Source organism: Schistocerca gregaria, chromosome 2 (genome assembly GCF_023897955.1).
Source record: "Schistocerca gregaria isolate iqSchGreg1 chromosome 2, iqSchGreg1.2, whole genome shotgun sequence".
Classification (NCBI taxonomy): Eukaryota; Metazoa; Arthropoda; class Insecta; order Orthoptera; family Acrididae; genus Schistocerca; species Schistocerca gregaria.
Genome location: NC_064921.1, coordinates 869,762,497 through 869,778,012, shown reverse-complemented (window position 1 = coordinate 869,778,012; position 15,516 = coordinate 869,762,497). Strand labels below are relative to the sequence as shown.

General features: G+C 51.6%; 31 non-coding genes across 31 annotated transcripts; 5 read left to right on the top strand and 26 right to left on the bottom strand.

The window, feature by feature from the left end:
- Positions 1-132: 132 nt before the first annotated feature.
- Positions 133-204, bottom strand: Trnae-uuc (transfer RNA glutamic acid (anticodon UUC)). Its single transcript has one exon. It is a non-coding gene; the product is annotated as a tRNA-Glu (tRNA).
- A 461-nt stretch (positions 205-665) lies between these two features.
- Positions 666-738, bottom strand: Trnam-cau (transfer RNA methionine (anticodon CAU)). Its single transcript has one exon. It is a non-coding gene; the product is annotated as a tRNA-Met (tRNA).
- A 292-nt stretch (positions 739-1,030) lies between these two features.
- Trnag-gcc (transfer RNA glycine (anticodon GCC)) lies at positions 1,031-1,101 on the bottom strand. Its single transcript has one exon. It is a non-coding gene; the product is annotated as a tRNA-Gly (tRNA).
- Positions 1,102-2,227: 1,126 nt separating this feature from the next.
- Positions 2,228-2,301, bottom strand: Trnai-aau (transfer RNA isoleucine (anticodon AAU)). Its single transcript has one exon. It is a non-coding gene; the product is annotated as a tRNA-Ile (tRNA).
- Positions 2,302-2,559: 258 nt separating this feature from the next.
- On the bottom strand, positions 2,560-2,631 carry Trnae-uuc (transfer RNA glutamic acid (anticodon UUC)). Its single transcript has one exon. It is a non-coding gene; the product is annotated as a tRNA-Glu (tRNA).
- A 461-nt stretch (positions 2,632-3,092) lies between these two features.
- On the bottom strand, positions 3,093-3,165 carry Trnam-cau (transfer RNA methionine (anticodon CAU)). Its single transcript has one exon. It is a non-coding gene; the product is annotated as a tRNA-Met (tRNA).
- Positions 3,166-3,457: 292 nt separating this feature from the next.
- Positions 3,458-3,528, bottom strand: Trnag-gcc (transfer RNA glycine (anticodon GCC)). The gene has a single exon. It is a non-coding gene; the product is annotated as a tRNA-Gly (tRNA).
- Positions 3,529-3,859: 331 nt separating this feature from the next.
- Positions 3,860-3,931, top strand: Trnag-ucc (transfer RNA glycine (anticodon UCC)). The gene has a single exon. It is a non-coding gene; the product is annotated as a tRNA-Gly (tRNA).
- A 733-nt stretch (positions 3,932-4,664) lies between these two features.
- On the bottom strand, positions 4,665-4,738 carry Trnai-aau (transfer RNA isoleucine (anticodon AAU)). The gene has a single exon. It is a non-coding gene; the product is annotated as a tRNA-Ile (tRNA).
- A 258-nt stretch (positions 4,739-4,996) lies between these two features.
- On the bottom strand, positions 4,997-5,068 carry Trnae-uuc (transfer RNA glutamic acid (anticodon UUC)). Its single transcript has one exon. It is a non-coding gene; the product is annotated as a tRNA-Glu (tRNA).
- Positions 5,069-5,529: 461 nt separating this feature from the next.
- On the bottom strand, positions 5,530-5,602 carry Trnam-cau (transfer RNA methionine (anticodon CAU)). The gene has a single exon. It is a non-coding gene; the product is annotated as a tRNA-Met (tRNA).
- A 292-nt stretch (positions 5,603-5,894) lies between these two features.
- Positions 5,895-5,965, bottom strand: Trnag-gcc (transfer RNA glycine (anticodon GCC)). The gene has a single exon. It is a non-coding gene; the product is annotated as a tRNA-Gly (tRNA).
- Positions 5,966-6,296: 331 nt separating this feature from the next.
- On the top strand, positions 6,297-6,368 carry Trnag-ucc (transfer RNA glycine (anticodon UCC)). The gene has a single exon. It is a non-coding gene; the product is annotated as a tRNA-Gly (tRNA).
- Positions 6,369-7,091: 723 nt separating this feature from the next.
- Positions 7,092-7,165, bottom strand: Trnai-aau (transfer RNA isoleucine (anticodon AAU)). Its single transcript has one exon. It is a non-coding gene; the product is annotated as a tRNA-Ile (tRNA).
- A 258-nt stretch (positions 7,166-7,423) lies between these two features.
- Trnae-uuc (transfer RNA glutamic acid (anticodon UUC)) lies at positions 7,424-7,495 on the bottom strand. Its single transcript has one exon. It is a non-coding gene; the product is annotated as a tRNA-Glu (tRNA).
- A 461-nt stretch (positions 7,496-7,956) lies between these two features.
- Positions 7,957-8,029, bottom strand: Trnam-cau (transfer RNA methionine (anticodon CAU)). The gene has a single exon. It is a non-coding gene; the product is annotated as a tRNA-Met (tRNA).
- Positions 8,030-8,321: 292 nt separating this feature from the next.
- Trnag-gcc (transfer RNA glycine (anticodon GCC)) lies at positions 8,322-8,392 on the bottom strand. Its single transcript has one exon. It is a non-coding gene; the product is annotated as a tRNA-Gly (tRNA).
- Positions 8,393-8,723: 331 nt separating this feature from the next.
- Trnag-ucc (transfer RNA glycine (anticodon UCC)) lies at positions 8,724-8,795 on the top strand. The gene has a single exon. It is a non-coding gene; the product is annotated as a tRNA-Gly (tRNA).
- A 723-nt stretch (positions 8,796-9,518) lies between these two features.
- Positions 9,519-9,592, bottom strand: Trnai-aau (transfer RNA isoleucine (anticodon AAU)). Its single transcript has one exon. It is a non-coding gene; the product is annotated as a tRNA-Ile (tRNA).
- A 258-nt stretch (positions 9,593-9,850) lies between these two features.
- Positions 9,851-9,922, bottom strand: Trnae-uuc (transfer RNA glutamic acid (anticodon UUC)). The gene has a single exon. It is a non-coding gene; the product is annotated as a tRNA-Glu (tRNA).
- Positions 9,923-10,383: 461 nt separating this feature from the next.
- Trnam-cau (transfer RNA methionine (anticodon CAU)) lies at positions 10,384-10,456 on the bottom strand. Its single transcript has one exon. It is a non-coding gene; the product is annotated as a tRNA-Met (tRNA).
- Positions 10,457-10,748: 292 nt separating this feature from the next.
- Positions 10,749-10,819, bottom strand: Trnag-gcc (transfer RNA glycine (anticodon GCC)). Its single transcript has one exon. It is a non-coding gene; the product is annotated as a tRNA-Gly (tRNA).
- Positions 10,820-11,150: 331 nt separating this feature from the next.
- Positions 11,151-11,222, top strand: Trnag-ucc (transfer RNA glycine (anticodon UCC)). Its single transcript has one exon. It is a non-coding gene; the product is annotated as a tRNA-Gly (tRNA).
- Positions 11,223-11,945: 723 nt separating this feature from the next.
- Positions 11,946-12,019, bottom strand: Trnai-aau (transfer RNA isoleucine (anticodon AAU)). The gene has a single exon. It is a non-coding gene; the product is annotated as a tRNA-Ile (tRNA).
- A 258-nt stretch (positions 12,020-12,277) lies between these two features.
- Positions 12,278-12,349, bottom strand: Trnae-uuc (transfer RNA glutamic acid (anticodon UUC)). Its single transcript has one exon. It is a non-coding gene; the product is annotated as a tRNA-Glu (tRNA).
- Positions 12,350-12,810: 461 nt separating this feature from the next.
- On the bottom strand, positions 12,811-12,883 carry Trnam-cau (transfer RNA methionine (anticodon CAU)). The gene has a single exon. It is a non-coding gene; the product is annotated as a tRNA-Met (tRNA).
- A 292-nt stretch (positions 12,884-13,175) lies between these two features.
- On the bottom strand, positions 13,176-13,246 carry Trnag-gcc (transfer RNA glycine (anticodon GCC)). The gene has a single exon. It is a non-coding gene; the product is annotated as a tRNA-Gly (tRNA).
- A 331-nt stretch (positions 13,247-13,577) lies between these two features.
- On the top strand, positions 13,578-13,649 carry Trnag-ucc (transfer RNA glycine (anticodon UCC)). The gene has a single exon. It is a non-coding gene; the product is annotated as a tRNA-Gly (tRNA).
- A 723-nt stretch (positions 13,650-14,372) lies between these two features.
- On the bottom strand, positions 14,373-14,446 carry Trnai-aau (transfer RNA isoleucine (anticodon AAU)). Its single transcript has one exon. It is a non-coding gene; the product is annotated as a tRNA-Ile (tRNA).
- A 258-nt stretch (positions 14,447-14,704) lies between these two features.
- On the bottom strand, positions 14,705-14,776 carry Trnae-uuc (transfer RNA glutamic acid (anticodon UUC)). Its single transcript has one exon. It is a non-coding gene; the product is annotated as a tRNA-Glu (tRNA).
- A 461-nt stretch (positions 14,777-15,237) lies between these two features.
- On the bottom strand, positions 15,238-15,310 carry Trnam-cau (transfer RNA methionine (anticodon CAU)). Its single transcript has one exon. It is a non-coding gene; the product is annotated as a tRNA-Met (tRNA).
- Between the last annotated feature and the right edge of the window lie 206 nt (positions 15,311-15,516).

Here is a 15,516-nt window from a genome sequence, read left to right as displayed (position 1 = left end):
TTCATTGCGTGCCCGTTTCTCTCGACTGTTTTCAGCTCACGTTTATGAACCAGTAGCTATAACGCGAGGAGGACGTGAAAACAGCATTTCGCTCTGTCCAAACTTGTCGTGATTTGTTCCGAAAAAATTACATTCCGGTACCGGGAATCGAACCCGGGCCTCCTGGGTGAAAGCCAGGTATCCGAGCCACTAGACCACACCGGACGCGCACACTTTTTTCGGGGTTTACACCCCCTCCACTGGCTTTCCGTGTCGCACTTTCCCTGTTTGCGACCATCTTTTCGCGCTCCCATGCCGAGGCGCGCATGGCAAAAGTCACAGTCCGTTGCTTTTGGCCTCGTTGTTACAGGGGTAGGAGGAAAAGCAAACCTGTGAGTAGTAATATTTATTTACTTATTTCGCAAGTAAAGACCTGCAGCCTGTCGTTATACAGGTATAGCAGGCCATACACTGTGTGACTTTACATGTTATATCATACGAAATTCAGTTTTAGTACTAGTACATTTTTTCTTGAAAATTTCACAAAAGAACTGCAAGTAGTAATAACGGGAAGTAAGCATTTTCACGCTGAGTTGTTGAAACCTTGTGGATAACAAACTACAAGCTGTTTTGCTCCTTCTCAACCCCAGAGCCGTCAATTCAGCTGTGAACGAAAGTAAATTAAATGCCCCGGGTGAGGATCGAACTCACGACCTTAAGATTATGAGACTTACGCGCTGCCTACTGCGCTACCGAGGCACGTGATTGCCAAACCTTCTGGAATCTCGGCAAGTAGCAAATACTAGTGGTAGAGAGTCTGCACTTGCTGGCTCATTTTTTCTGTTACTACACGTGCATTCCCAGCGCTGCAGGCAACTTGCGATGCTAGGCCGACGCCAGTATGTACAATAGCACGCAGGAGTCCAAACGAGAAGACGTGCGCGCTGCGTGTTTGGCTGTTTCCACACGGAATCCCGCGGTCCATTCTCGTGGCCCACGCACTTCGAGTGCGAAAGACTCGCAGCTCCACTATCGGGGAAAAACAAAATGATGCATCGGCCGGGAATCGAACCCGGGCCGCCCGCGTGGCAGGCGAGCATTCTACCACTGAACCACCGATGCCCAGCTAGTTCGCAGCTTCCTTGTGCTTTCCGCGGCAGACGTCTGAGGGGAAAGTGGGACTGCCGTCCAGCGCCGTGGCATCCTCTCGAGAGAATGCTACAAACGCTGAATCCTGCGCTGCACTGCTTAAAAATGACGCCCGAACGCGATCGTCTTAGTAGTGTTGCGGCACACGCACGCGACGACTCTTGCCAAAGGACGCGAAATGTGCGTAGAGACGCTGTCTGGATGCGCTCGCCTACCCCGTAATGCGCCTACTGCTGCGACCACCTTCGGCCGCCGCCGACAGGCGGGAAGCAGACACAGCGGGGCGTGCGCAGAAGAAAACCGTGCGGTGGTGTTGTAATGGTCAGCATAGTTGCCTTCCAAGCAGTTGATCCGCGTTCGATTCCCGGCCACCGCAGCCTCCGTTTTACTTCTGCGTATGAGTACTTTTGCCACGCGTCCTTAAATTAATGTTTCTTTCCCCCTCTTACTCGCTGCAGGCCACCCTATATTGTGTGCGTCGATTCCGCTTGAGTCTCGACTTGTCTCGGCTGACGCGAGAGCTGACGCTCTCCAATCGGCCTATATCAGAAGGACAAGCACGCGAAACGACTGAGAGAGGTATGGCGAGGCGGGCACAACATTACTTATGCCTCAAGTAAAGACCTGCTGCCTGTTATCGTGCATTGTGTGATTTTACATGTTCTGTCAGACAAATTCAGTTTTATTACTAGTACATTTCTTTTTTTCTTTGTTGAAAATTTTACAACACGCTCCTTCTTTTCACTGTGGCCGCACGGCGCGACTTGGCATACCGAGAGGCAAAACGTGGCGCCAGTGCCCTTGACCGAATAGCGCTGCAGCTCCGAAACCGACGAGAAAAGAGAAATACGAATTGAAACTGTCGGCAGCGCCCTGTGTTCGCAGGCGGTCACTCGCCCAAGCACTGACAACGCCCAGCGTCGCGCAGTAGCGGTGATCGGACGAGAAACAGTGTGTTCAGCGTGCTGTGACCTGTGAAGTGTTTTAGCGCGTCCCGACAAGTCGCTTTCGGGTCCCCTATCTGCTCCCACACGATTTCTTAGTCACCACACTTCCCCGCCGAAATAGGCGTTGCCTTTTTGAAATAGAAAAATCGTATTGGCCCGTGGGGGGATCGAACCCACGACCTTCGCGTTATTAGCACGACGCTCTAACCAACTGAGCTAACGGGCCTCGGTGCACACTGTCTTCCAGCACTTAGAGGGAGTAGCTCTGCGTATTTACAGGTAACATTTCTATGGTAGCAGTCCAACAGTGGACCAGCGTCTCTCCTCCCTTTATTCCGCTGCTCGTAGTAATTTCATTGCGTGCCCGTTTCTCTCGACTGTTTTCAGCTCACGTTTATGAACCAGTAGCTATAACGCGAGGAGGACGTGAAAACAGCATTTCGCTCTGTCCAAACTTGTCGTGATTTGTTCCGAAAAAATTACATTCCGGTACCGGGAATCGAACCCGGGCCTCCTGGGTGAAAGCCAGGTATCCTAGCCACTAGACCACACCGGACGCGCACACTTTTTTCGGGGTTTACACCCCCTCCACTGGCTTTCCGTGTCGCACTTTCCCTGTTTGCGACCATCTTTTCGCGCTCCCATGCCGAGGCGCGCATGGCAAAAGTCACAGTCCGTTGCTTTTGGCCTCGTTGTTACAGGGGTAGGAGGAAAAGCAAACCTGTGAGTAGTAATATTTATTTACTTATTTCGCAAGTAAAGACCTGCAGCCTGTCGTTATACAGGTATAGCAGGCCATACACTGTGTGACTTTACATGTTATATCATACGAAATTCAGTTTTAGTACTAGTACATTTTTTCTTGAAAATTTCACAAAAGAACTGCAAGTAGTAATAACGGGAAGTAAGCATTTTCACGCTGAGTTGTTGAAACCTTGTGGATAACAAACTACAAGCTGTTTTGCTCCTTCTCAACCCCAGAGCCGTCAATTCAGCTGTGAACGAAAGTAAATTAAATGCCCCGGGTGAGGATCGAACTCACGACCTTAAGATTATGAGACTTACGCGCTGCCTACTGCGCTACCGAGGCACGTGATTGCCAAACCTTCTGGAATCTCGGCAAGTAGCAAATACTAGTGGTAGAGAGTCTGCACTTGCTGGCTCATTTTTTCTGTTACTACACGTGCATTCCCAGCGCTGCAGGCAACTTGCGATGCTAGGCCGACGCCAGTATGTACAATAGCACGCAGGAGTCCAAACGAGAAGACGTGCGCGCTGCGTGTTTGGCTGTTTCCACACGGAATCCCGCGGTCCATTCTCGTGGCCCACGCACTTCGAGTGCGAAAGACTCGCAGCTCCACTATCGGGGAAAAACAAAATGATGCATCGGCCGGGAATCGAACCCGGGCCGCCCGCGTGGCAGGCGAGCATTCTACCACTGAACCACCGATGCCCAGCTAGTTCGCAGCTTCCTTGTGCTTTCCGCGGCAGACGTCTGAAGGGAAAGTGGGACTGCCGTCCAGCGCCGTGGCATCCTCTCGAGAGAATGCTACAAACGCTGAATCCTGCGCTGCACTGTTTAAAAATGACGCCCGAACGCGATCGTCTTAGTAGTGTTGCGGCACACGCACGCGACGACTCTTGCCAAAGGACGCGAAATGTGCGTAGAGACGCTGTCTGGATGCGCTCGCCTACCCCGTAATGCGCCTACTGCTGCGACCACCTTCGGCCGCCGCCGACAGGCGGGAAGCAGACACAGCGGGGCGTGCGCAGAAGAAAACCGTGCGGTGGTGGTGTAATGGTCAGCATAGTTGCCTTCCAAGCAGTTGATCCGGGTTCGATTCCCGGCCACCGCAGCCTCCGTTTTACTTCTGCGTATGAGTACTTTTGCCACGCGTCCTTAAATTAATGTTTCTTTCCCCCTCTTACTCGCTGCAGGCCACCCTATATTGTGTGCGTCGATTCCGCTTGAGTCTCGACTTGTCTCGACTTTGCTCGGCTGACGCGAGAGCTGACGCTCTCCAATCGGCCTATATCAGAAGGACAAGCACGCGAAACGACTGAGAGAGGTATGGCGAGGCGGGCACAACATTACTTATGCCTCAAGTAAAGACCTGCTGCCTGTTATCGTGCATTGTGTGATTTTACATGTTCTGTCAGACAAATTCAGTTTTATTACTAGTACATTTCTTTTTTTCTTTGTTGAAAATTTTACAACACGCTCCTTCTTTTCACTGTGGCCGCACGGCGCGACTTGGCATACCGAGAGGCAAAACGTGGCGCCAGTGCCCTTGACCGAATAGCGCTGCAGCTCCGAAACCGACGAGAAAAGAGAAATACGAATTGAAACTGTCGGCAGCGCCCTGTGTTCGCAGGCGGTCACTCGCCCAAGCACTGACAACGCCCAGCGTCGCGCAGTAGCGGTGATCGGACGAGAAACAGTGTGTTCAGCGTGCTGTGACCTGTGAAGTGTTTTAGCGCGTCCCGACAAGTCGCTTTCGGGTCCCCTATCTGCTCCCACACGATTTCTTAGTCACCACACTTCCCCGCCGAAATAGGCGTTGCCTTTTTGAAATAGAAAAATCGTATTGGCCCGTGGGGGGATCGAACCCACGACCTTCGCGTTATTAGCACGACGCTCTAACCAACTGAGCTAACGGGCCTCGGTGCACACTGTCTTCCAGCACTTAGAGGGAGTAGCTCTGCGTATTTACAGGTAACATTTCTATGGTAGCAGTCCAACAGTGGACCAGCGTCTCTCCTCCCTTTATTCCGCTGCTCGTAGTAATTTCATTGCGTGCCCGTTTCTCTCGACTGTTTTCAGCTCACGTTTATGAACCAGTAGCTATAACGCGAGGAGGACGTGAAAACAGCATTTCGCTCTGTCCAAACTTGTCGTGATTTGTTCCGAAAAAATTACATTCCGGTACCGGGAATCGAACCCGGGCCTCCTGGGTGAAAGCCAGGTATCCTAGCCACTAGACCACACCGGACGCGCACACTTTTTTCGGGGTTTACACCCCCTCCACTGGCTTTCCGTGTCGCACTTTCCCTGTTTGCGACCATCTTTTCGCGCTCCCATGCCGAGGCGCGCATGGCAAAAGTCACAGTCCGTTGCTTTTGGCCTCGTTGTTACAGGGGTAGGAGGAAAAGCAAACCTGTGAGTAGTAATATTTATTTACTTATTTCGCAAGTAAAGACCTGCAGCCTGTCGTTATACAGGTATAGCAGGCCATACACTGTGTGACTTTACATGTTATATCATACGAAATTCAGTTTTAGTACTAGTACATTTTTTCTTGAAAATTTCACAAAAGAACTGCAAGTAGTAATAACGGGAAGTAAGCATTTTCACGCTGAGTTGTTGAAACCTTGTGGATAACAAACTACAAGCTGTTTTGCTCCTTCTCAACCCCAGAGCCGTCAATTCAGCTGTGAACGAAAGTAAATTAAATGCCCCGGGTGAGGATCGAACTCACGACCTTAAGATTATGAGACTTACGCGCTGCCTACTGCGCTACCGAGGCACGTGATTGCCAAACCTTCTGGAATCTCGGCAAGTAGCAAATACTAGTGGTAGAGAGTCTGCACTTGCTGGCTCATTTTTTCTGTTACTACACGTGCATTCCCAGCGCTGCAGGCAACTTGCGATGCTAGGCCGACGCCAGTATGTACAATAGCACGCAGGAGTCCAAACGAGAAGACGTGCGCGCTGCGTGTTTGGCTGTTTCCACACGGAATCCCGCGGTCCATTCTCGTGGCCCACGCACTTCGAGTGCGAAAGACTCGCAGCTCCACTATCGGGGAAAAACAAAATGATGCATCGGCCGGGAATCGAACCCGGGCCGCCCGCGTGGCAGGCGAGCATTCTACCACTGAACCACCGATGCCCAGCTAGTTCGCAGCTTCCTTGTGCTTTCCGCGGCAGACGTCTGAAGGGAAAGTGGGACTGCCGTCCAGCGCCGTGGCATCCTCTCGAGAGAATGCTACAAACGCTGAATCCTGCGCTGCACTGCTTAAAAATGACGCCCGAACGCGATCGTCTTAGTAGTGTTGCGGCACACGCACGCGACGACTCTTGCCAAAGGACGCGAAATGTGCGTAGAGACGCTGTCTGGATGCGCTCGCCTACCCCGTAATGCGCCTACTGCTGCGACCACCTTCGGCCGCCGCCGACAGGCGGGAAGCAGACACAGCGGGGCGTGCGCAGAAGAAAACCGTGCGGTGGTGGTGTAATGGTCAGCATAGTTGCCTTCCAAGCAGTTGATCCGGGTTCGATTCCCGGCCACCGCAGCCTCCGTTTTACTTCTGCGTATGAGTACTTTTGCCACGCGTCCTTAAATTAATGTTTCTTTCCCCCTCTTACTCGCTGCAGGCCACCCTATATTGTGTGCGTCGATTCCGCTTGAGTCTCGACTTTGCTCGGCTGACGCGAGAGCTGACGCTCTCCAATCGGCCTATATCAGAAGGACAAGCACGCGAAACGACTGAGAGAGGTATGGCGAGGCGGGCACAACATTACTTATGCCTCAAGTAAAGACCTGCTGCCTGTTATCGTGCATTGTGTGATTTTACATGTTCTGTCAGACAAATTCAGTTTTATTACTAGTACATTTCTTTTTTTCTTTGTTGAAAATTTTACAACACGCTCCTTCTTTTCACTGTGGCCGCACGGCGCGACTTGGCATACCGAGAGGCAAAACGTGGCGCCAGTGCCCTTGACCGAATAGCGCTGCAGCTCCGAAACCGACGAGAAAAGAGAAATACGAATTGAAACTGTCGGCAGCGCCCTGTGTTCGCAGGCGGTCACTCGCCCAAGCACTGACAACGCCCAGCGTCGCGCAGTAGCGGTGATCGGACGAGAAACAGTGTGTTCAGCGTGCTGTGACCTGTGAAGTGTTTTAGCGCGTCCCGACAAGTCGCTTTCGGGTCCCCTATCTGCTCCCACACGATTTCTTAGTCACCACACTTCCCCGCCGAAATAGGCGTTGCCTTTTTGAAATAGAAAAATCGTATTGGCCCGTGGGGGGATCGAACCCACGACCTTCGCGTTATTAGCACGACGCTCTAACCAACTGAGCTAACGGGCCTCGGTGCACACTGTCTTCCAGCACTTAGAGGGAGTAGCTCTGCGTATTTACAGGTAACATTTCTATGGTAGCAGTCCAACAGTGGACCAGCGTCTCTCCTCCCTTTATTCCGCTGCTCGTAGTAATTTCATTGCGTGCCCGTTTCTCTCGACTGTTTTCAGCTCACGTTTATGAACCAGTAGCTATAACGCGAGGAGGACGTGAAAACAGCATTTCGCTCTGTCCAAACTTGTCGTGATTTGTTCCGAAAAAATTACATTCCGGTACCGGGAATCGAACCCGGGCCTCCTGGGTGAAAGCCAGGTATCCTAGCCACTAGACCACACCGGACGCGCACACTTTTTTCGGGGTTTACACCCCCTCCACTGGCTTTCCGTGTCGCACTTTCCCTGTTTGCGACCATCTTTTCGCGCTCCCATGCCGAGGCGCGCATGGCAAAAGTCACAGTCCGTTGCTTTTGGCCTCGTTGTTACAGGGGTAGGAGGAAAAGCAAACCTGTGAGTAGTAATATTTATTTACTTATTTCGCAAGTAAAGACCTGCAGCCTGTCGTTATACAGGTATAGCAGGCCATACACTGTGTGACTTTACATGTTATATCATACGAAATTCAGTTTTAGTACTAGTACATTTTTTCTTGAAAATTTCACAAAAGAACTGCAAGTAGTAATAACGGGAAGTAAGCATTTTCACGCTGAGTTGTTGAAACCTTGTGGATAACAAACTACAAGCTGTTTTGCTCCTTCTCAACCCCAGAGCCGTCAATTCAGCTGTGAACGAAAGTAAATTAAATGCCCCGGGTGAGGATCGAACTCACGACCTTAAGATTATGAGACTTACGCGCTGCCTACTGCGCTACCGAGGCACGTGATTGCCAAACCTTCTGGAATCTCGGCAAGTAGCAAATACTAGTGGTAGAGAGTCTGCACTTGCTGGCTCATTTTTTCTGTTACTACACGTGCATTCCCAGCGCTGCAGGCAACTTGCGATGCTAGGCCGACGCCAGTATGTACAATAGCACGCAGGAGTCCAAACGAGAAGACGTGCGCGCTGCGTGTTTGGCTGTTTCCACACGGAATCCCGCGGTCCATTCTCGTGGCCCACGCACTTCGAGTGCGAAAGACTCGCAGCTCCACTATCGGGGAAAAACAAAATGATGCATCGGCCGGGAATCGAACCCGGGCCGCCCGCGTGGCAGGCGAGCATTCTACCACTGAACCACCGATGCCCAGCTAGTTCGCAGCTTCCTTGTGCTTTCCGCGGCAGACGTCTGAAGGGAAAGTGGGACTGCCGTCCAGCGCCGTGGCATCCTCTCGAGAGAATGCTACAAACGCTGAATCCTGCGCTGCACTGCTTAAAAATGACGCCCGAACGCGATCGTCTTAGTAGTGTTGCGGCACACGCACGCGACGACTCTTGCCAAAGGACGCGAAATGTGCGTAGAGACGCTGTCTGGATGCGCTCGCCTACCCCGTAATGCGCCTACTGCTGCGACCACCTTCGGCCGCCGCCGACAGGCGGGAAGCAGACACAGCGGGGCGTGCGCAGAAGAAAACCGTGCGGTGGTGGTGTAATGGTCAGCATAGTTGCCTTCCAAGCAGTTGATCCGGGTTCGATTCCCGGCCACCGCAGCCTCCGTTTTACTTCTGCGTATGAGTACTTTTGCCACGCGTCCTTAAATTAATGTTTCTTTCCCCCTCTTACTCGCTGCAGGCCACCCTATATTGTGTGCGTCGATTCCGCTTGAGTCTCGACTTTGCTCGGCTGACGCGAGAGCTGACGCTCTCCAATCGGCCTATATCAGAAGGACAAGCACGCGAAACGACTGAGAGAGGTATGGCGAGGCGGGCACAACATTACTTATGCCTCAAGTAAAGACCTGCTGCCTGTTATCGTGCATTGTGTGATTTTACATGTTCTGTCAGACAAATTCAGTTTTATTACTAGTACATTTCTTTTTTTCTTTGTTGAAAATTTTACAACACGCTCCTTCTTTTCACTGTGGCCGCACGGCGCGACTTGGCATACCGAGAGGCAAAACGTGGCGCCAGTGCCCTTGACCGAATAGCGCTGCAGCTCCGAAACCGACGAGAAAAGAGAAATACGAATTGAAACTGTCGGCAGCGCCCTGTGTTCGCAGGCGGTCACTCGCCCAAGCACTGACAACGCCCAGCGTCGCGCAGTAGCGGTGATCGGACGAGAAACAGTGTGTTCAGCGTGCTGTGACCTGTGAAGTGTTTTAGCGCGTCCCGACAAGTCGCTTTCGGGTCCCCTATCTGCTCCCACACGATTTCTTAGTCACCACACTTCCCCGCCGAAATAGGCGTTGCCTTTTTGAAATAGAAAAATCGTATTGGCCCGTGGGGGGATCGAACCCACGACCTTCGCGTTATTAGCACGACGCTCTAACCAACTGAGCTAACGGGCCTCGGTGCACACTGTCTTCCAGCACTTAGAGGGAGTAGCTCTGCGTATTTACAGGTAACATTTCTATGGTAGCAGTCCAACAGTGGACCAGCGTCTCTCCTCCCTTTATTCCGCTGCTCGTAGTAATTTCATTGCGTGCCCGTTTCTCTCGACTGTTTTCAGCTCACGTTTATGAACCAGTAGCTATAACGCGAGGAGGACGTGAAAACAGCATTTCGCTCTGTCCAAACTTGTCGTGATTTGTTCCGAAAAAATTACATTCCGGTACCGGGAATCGAACCCGGGCCTCCTGGGTGAAAGCCAGGTATCCTAGCCACTAGACCACACCGGACGCGCACACTTTTTTCGGGGTTTCCACCCCCTCCACTGGCTTTCCGTGTCGCACTTTCCCTGTTTGCGACCATCTTTTCGCGCTCCCATGCCGAGGCGCGCATGGCAAAAGTCACAGTCCGTTGCTTTTGGCCTCGTTGTTACAGGGGTAGGAGGAAAAGCAAACCTGTGAGTAGTAATATTTATTTACTTATTTCGCAAGTAAAGACCTGCAGCCTGTCGTTATACAGGTATAGCAGGCCATACACTGTGTGACTTTACATGTTATATCATACGAAATTCAGTTTTAGTACTAGTACATTTTTTCTTGAAAATTTCACAAAAGAACTGCAAGTAGTAATAACGGGAAGTAAGCATTTTCACGCTGAGTTGTTGAAACCTTGTGGATAACAAACTACAAGCTGTTTTGCTCCTTCTCAACCCCAGAGCCGTCAATTCAGCTGTGAACGAAAGTAAATTAAATGCCCCGGGTGAGGATCGAACTCACGACCTTAAGATTATGAGACTTACGCGCTGCCTACTGCGCTACCGAGGCACGTGATTGCCAAACCTTCTGGAATCTCGGCAAGTAGCAAATACTAGTGGTAGAGAGTCTGCACTTGCTGGCTCATTTTTTCTGTTACTACACGTGCATTCCCAGCGCTGCAGGCAACTTGCGATGCTAGGCCGACGCCAGTATGTACAATAGCACGCAGGAGTCCAAACGAGAAGACGTGCGCGCTGCGTGTTTGGCTGTTTCCACACGGAATCCCGCGGTCCATTCTCGTGGCCCACGCACTTCGAGTGCGAAAGACTCGCAGCTCCACTATCGGGGAAAAACAAAATGATGCATCGGCCGGGAATCGAACCCGGGCCGCCCGCGTGGCAGGCGAGCATTCTACCACTGAACCACCGATGCCCAGCTAGTTCGCAGCTTCCTTGTGCTTTCCGCGGCAGACGTCTGAAGGGAAAGTGGGACTGCCGTCCAGCGCCGTGGCATCCTCTCGAGAGAATGCTACAAACGCTGAATCCTGCGCTGCACTGCTTAAAAATGACGCCCGAACGCGATCGTCTTAGTAGTGTTGCGGCACACGCACGCGACGACTCTTGCCAAAGGACGCGAAATGTGCGTAGAGACGCTGTCTGGATGCGCTCGCCTACCCCGTAATGCGCCTACTGCTGCGACCACCTTCGGCCGCCGCCGACAGGCGGGAAGCAGACACAGCGGGGCGTGCGCAGAAGAAAACCGTGCGGTGGTGGTGTAATGGTCAGCATAGTTGCCTTCCAAGCAGTTGATCCGGGTTCGATTCCCGGCCACCGCAGCCTCCGTTTTACTTCTGCGTATGAGTACTTTTGCCACGCGTCCTTAAATTAATGTTTCTTTCCCCCTCTTACTCGCTGCAGGCCACCCTATATTGTGTGCGTCGATTCCGCTTGAGTCTCGACTTTGCTCGGCTGACGCGAGAGCTGACGCTCTCCAATCGGCCTATATCAGAAGGACAAGCACGCGAAACGACTGAGAGAGGTATGGCGAGGCGGGCACAACATTACTTATGCCTCAAGTAAAGACCTGCTGCCTGTTATCGTGCATTGTGTGATTTTACATGTTCTGTCAGACAAATTCAGTTTTATTACTAGTACATTTCTTTTTTTCTTTGTTGAAAATTTTACAACACGCTCCTTCATTTCACTGTGGCCGCACGGCGCGACTTGGCATACCGAGAGGCAAAACGTGGCGCCAGTGCCCTTGACCGAATAGCGCTGCAGCTCCGAAACCGACGAGAAAAGAGAAATACGAATTGAAACTGTCGGCAGCGCCCTGTGTTCGCAGGCGGTCACCCGCCCAAGCACTGACAACGCCCAGCGTCGCGCAGTAGCGGTGATCGGACGAGAAACAGTGTGTTCAGCGTGCTGTGACCTGTGAAGTGTTTTAGCGCGTCCCGACAAGTCGCTTTCGGGTCCCCTATCTGCTCCCACACGATTTCTTAGTCACCACACTTCCCCGCCGAAATAGGCGTTGCCTTTTTGAAATAGAAAAATCGTATTGGCCCGTGGGGGGATCGAACCCACGACCTTCGCGTTATTAGCACGACGCTCTAACCAACTGAGCTAACGGGCCTCGGTGCACACTGTCTTCCAGCACTTAGAGGGAGTAGCTCTGCGTATTTACAGGTAACATTTCTATGGTAGCAGTCCAACAGTGGACCAGCGTCTCTCCTCCCTTTATTCCGCTGCTCGTAGTAATTTCATTGCGTGCCCGTTTCTCTCGACTGTTTTCAGCTCACGTTTATGAACCAGTAGCTATAACGCGAGGAGGACGTGAAAACAGCATTTCGCTCTGTCCAAACTTGTCGTGATTTGTTCCGAAAAAATTACATTCCGGTACCGGGAATCGAACCCGGGCCTCCTGGGTGAAAGCCAGGTATCCTAGCCACTAGACCACACCGGACGCGCACACTTTTTTCGGGGTTTACACCCCCTCCACTGGCTTTCCGTGTCGCACTTTCCCTGTTTGCGACCATCTTTTCGCGCTCCCATGCCGAGGCGCGCATGGCAAAAGTCACAGTCCGTTGCTTTTGGCCTCGTTGTTACAGGGGTAGGAGGAAAAGCAAACCTGTGAGTAGTAATATTTATTTACTTATTTCGCAAGTAAAGACCTGCAGCCTGTCGTTATACAGGTATAGCAGGCCATACACTGTGTGACTTTACATGTTATATCATACGAAATTCAGTTTTAGTACTAGTACATTTTTTCTTGAAAATTTCACAAAAGAACTGCAAGTAGTAATAACGGGAAGTAAGCATTTTCACGCTGAGTTGTTGAAACCTTGTGGATAACAAACTACAAGCTGTTTTGCTCCTTCTCAACCCCAGAGCCGTCAATTCAGCTGTGAACGAAAGTAAATTAAATGCCCCGGGTGAGGATCGAACTCACGACCTTAAGATTATGAGACTTACGCGCTGCCTACTGCGCTACCGAGGCACGTGATTGCCAAACCTTCTGGAATCTCGGCAAGTAGCAAATACTAGTGGTAGAGAGTCTGCACTTGCTGGCTCATTTTTTCTGTTACTACACGTGCATTCCCAGCGCTGCAGGCAACTTGCGATGCTAGGCCGACGCCAGTATGTACAATAGCACGCAGGAGTCCAAACGAGAAGACGTGCGCGCTGCGTGTTTGGCTGTTTCCACACGGAATCCCGCGGTCCATTCTCGTGGCCCACGCACTTCGAGTGCGAAAGACTCGCAGCTCCACTATCGGGGAAAAACAAAATGATGCATCGGCCGGGAATCGAACCCGGGCCGCCCGCGTGGCAGGCGAGCATTCTACCACTGAACCACCGATGCCCAGCTAGTTCGCAGCTTCCTTGTGCTTTCCGCGGCAGACGTCTGAAGGGAAAGTGGGACTGCCGTCCAGCGCCGTGGCATCCTCTCGAGAGAATGCTACAAACGCTGAATCCTGCGCTGCACTGCTTAAAACTGACGCCCGAACGCGATCGTCTTAGTAGTGTTGCGGCACACGCACGCGACGACTCTTGCCAAAGGACGCGAAATGTGCGTAGAGACGCTGTCTGGATGCGCTCGCCTACCCCGTAATGCGCCTACTGCTGCGACCACCTTCGGCCGCCGCCGACAGGCGGGAAGCAGACACAGCGGGGCGTGCGCAGAAGAAAACCGTGCGGTGGTGGTGTAATGGTCAGCATAGTTGCCTTCCAAGCAGTTGATCCGGGTTCGATTCCCGGCCACCGCAGCCTCCGTTTTACTTCTGCGTATGAGTACTTTTGCCACGCGTCCTTAAATTAATGTTTCTTTCCCCCTCTTACTCGCTGCAGGCCACCCTATATTGTGTGCGTCGATTCCGCTTGAGTCTCGACTTTGCTCGGCTGACGCGAGAGCTGACGCTCTCCAATCGGCCTATATCAGAAGGACAAGCACGCGAAACGACTGAGAGAGGTATGGCGAGGCGGGCACAACATTACTTATGCCTCAAGTAAAGACCTGCTGCCTGTTATCGTGCATTGTGTGATTTTACATGTTCTGTCAGACAAATTCAGTTTTATTACTAGTACATTTCTTTTTTTCTTTGTTGAAAATTTTACAACACGCTCCTTCATTTCACTGTGGCCGCACGGCGCGACTTGGCATACCGAGAGGCAAAACGTGGCGCCAGTGCCCTTGACCGAATAGCGCTGCAGCTCCGAAACCGACGAGAAAAGAGAAATACGAATTGAAACTGTCGGCAGCGCCCTGTGTTCGCAGGCGGTCACCCGCCCAAGCACTGACAACGCCCAGCGTCGCGCAGTAGCGGTGATCGGACGAGAAACAGTGTGTTCAGCGTGCTGTGACCTGTGAAGTGTTTTAGCGCGTCCCGACAAGTCGCTTTCGGGTCCCCTATCTGCTCCCACACGATTTCTTAGTCACCACACTTCCCCGCCGAAATAGGCGTTGCCTTTTTGAAATAGAAAAATCGTATTGGCCCGTGGGGGGATCGAACCCACGACCTTCGCGTTATTAGCACGACGCTCTAACCAACTGAGCTAACGGGCCTCGGTGCACACTGTCTTCCAGCACTTAGAGGGAGTAGCTCTGCGTATTTACAGGTAACATTTCTATGGTAGCAGTCCAACAGTGGACCAGCGTCTCTCCTCCCTTTATTCCGCTGCTCGTAGTAATTTCATTGCGTGCCCGTTTCTCTCGACTGTTTTCAGCTCACGTTTATGAACCAGTAGCTATAACGCGAGGAGGACGTGAAAACAGCATTTCGCTCTGTCCAAACTTGTCGTGATTTGTTCCGAAAAAATTACATTCCGGTACCGGGAATCGAACCCGGGCCTCCTGGGTGAAAGCCAGGTATCCTAGCCACTAGACCACACCGGACGCGCACACTTTTTTCGGGGTTTACACCCCCTCCACTGGCTTTCCGTGTCGCACTTTCCCTGTTTGCGACCATCTTTTCGCGCTCCCATGCCGAGGCGCGCATGGCAAAAGTCACAGTCCGTTGCTTTTGGCCTCGTTGTTACAGGGGTAGGAGGAAAAGCAAACCTGTGAGTAGTAATATTTATTTACTTATTTCGCAAGTAAAGACCTGCAGCCTGTCGTTATACAGGTATAGCAGGCCATACACTGTGTGACTTTACATGTTATATCATACGAAATTCAGTTTTAGTACTAGTACATTTTTTCTTGAAAATTTCACAAAAGAACTGCAAGTAGTAATAACGGGAAGTAAGCATTTTCACGCTGAGTTGTTGAAACCTTGTGGATAACAAACTACAAGCTGTTTTGCTCCTTCTCAACCCCAGAGCCGTCAATTCAGCTGTGAACGAAAGTAAATTAAATGCCCCGGGTGAGGATCGAACTCACGACCTTAAGATTATGAGACTTACGCGCTGCCTACTGCGCTACCGAGGCACGTGATTGCCAAACCTTCTGGAATCTCGGCAAGTAGCAAATACTAGTGGTAGAGAGTCTGCACTTGCTGGCTCATTTTTTCTGTTACTACACGTGCATTCCCAGCGCTGCAGGCAACTTGCGATGCTAGGCCGACGCCAGTATGTACAATAGCACGCAGGAGTCCAAACGAGAAGACGTGCGCGCTGCGTGTTTGGCTGTTTCCA